The sequence below is a fragment of the Gekko japonicus genome, unplaced genomic scaffold, assembly GCF_001447785.1.
Source record: "Gekko japonicus isolate JY-2015 unplaced genomic scaffold, Gekko_japonicus_V1.1 scaffold2817, whole genome shotgun sequence".
NCBI lineage: Eukaryota > Metazoa > Chordata > Lepidosauria > Squamata > Gekkonidae > Gekko > Gekko japonicus.
Genome location: NW_015177101.1, coordinates 201,095 through 202,542, shown reverse-complemented (window position 1 = coordinate 202,542; position 1,448 = coordinate 201,095).

Below are 1,448 nucleotides of genomic sequence, written 5' to 3'. Positions count from 1 at the left end.
TCACACAGTGGCCAGAAATACCAGTGCCATCAGGAGGTCCACCAGTGGGGCCAGGACATTAGAAGCCCTCCCACTGTTGACCCCCCCCCAAGCACCAAGAAGACAGAGCATCACTTGCCCCAGAGCCCCTATCTATACCTTGTGGCTAATAGCCACTGATGGACCTCTGCTCCATACGCTTATCTAATTCCCTTTTGAAGCTGTGAGGTAGGTGGGGCTGAGAGAGCTCTGAGAGAAACGGCTCTTTCCCAAGAACAGCTCTTATCAGAACGATGGCTTGCCCAAGGTCAGTGGAGGAGTGGGGGAATCAATTAAAGACTGAGAACAACCCCTACCCGAAGATGACAACATCGAAGAAATTAAGAAATTGGGTTTTGGGCCCACCCTCGAGAAATTTTCTCATTATGCCTCAGTCCTTCCCCTTTTCGCTGGAACGCCAAGGCCCAAACCAGTCACCTCTTCCATCCCTGTAGCCCCCCCCCCCGGCCCCCAGAGCAGCTTCCCGGACCTTGACTCATCCTGAACGAACTCACTGCACAGATTCCATAAAAGATTCCACACAGTCTTGCCCTGGGCAAGCCCTCTTGCCTCTGTGCCTCATCCCCGTCAGACTTTGGTCCTTTCCACACTTGGCTCTCATCCCTGGTTTTACCAGAGTTTGACTAGCGACACAATACATGCTAAACAAAGGCTTTTCCTTTTTTTGTTTGGCCCCCCGAAGGGGATTTTTTAATTACATTTTTCTAAAGACTACAAATCTACAACGAAAATGAGGGAAGGGGACTACAATTAGGGATAAAGAAAAGAAAACCCACTACTATCTAAAATCCCAAGAGAGGAGATCCTCAAAATCTCTTAAGTACAAAGTCAGTTCTAAACTCGCTAACAATTTTTTGAACTTAGTCAGGTCTGCTATTACAACTTTTGAATCTTAAATTAACTGTTAAAAAGAAACCCCCCAGAGCATCTCGTTACAATCAACCCTTTTCAAAGGCACAATACAGAGTCCTTCGGCCTTCATTTCTTCTTATCCTGTCTTCTTCGCAATTTATAAGGACTTTTAGGAGCCGCTGCTCCCTTCTCTGACAGAGAGTCCTCTCCAGAAGACCCCGAGTCCAGCTCGCCACTGGACTTACTGTCCTCTTTATCGCCTTTCTCTTGCTCACCCAACTAGATTTTCAAAAAGTCCCATGCTTTGGAAACAGAGTCAATCTTTTCCTTTTTATCTTGAAGTTTGAAGGTTACGCCCTCTGGATACAGCCACCAATAGCTGATTGCGTTTGTTCGAAGAAAAAGGATTAAATCTTTGTATTTCCTTCTCCTTTGTCTTATTTCAAATGGGATGTCTTTAAGGATCCTGATGGTGCTGTCCCCGATTTTCAAGGTTGTCCCCGTTGCCGCTCTCAGGATAGTATCCCTCTCATGTCTCTTTGAGAATCTCATTACTA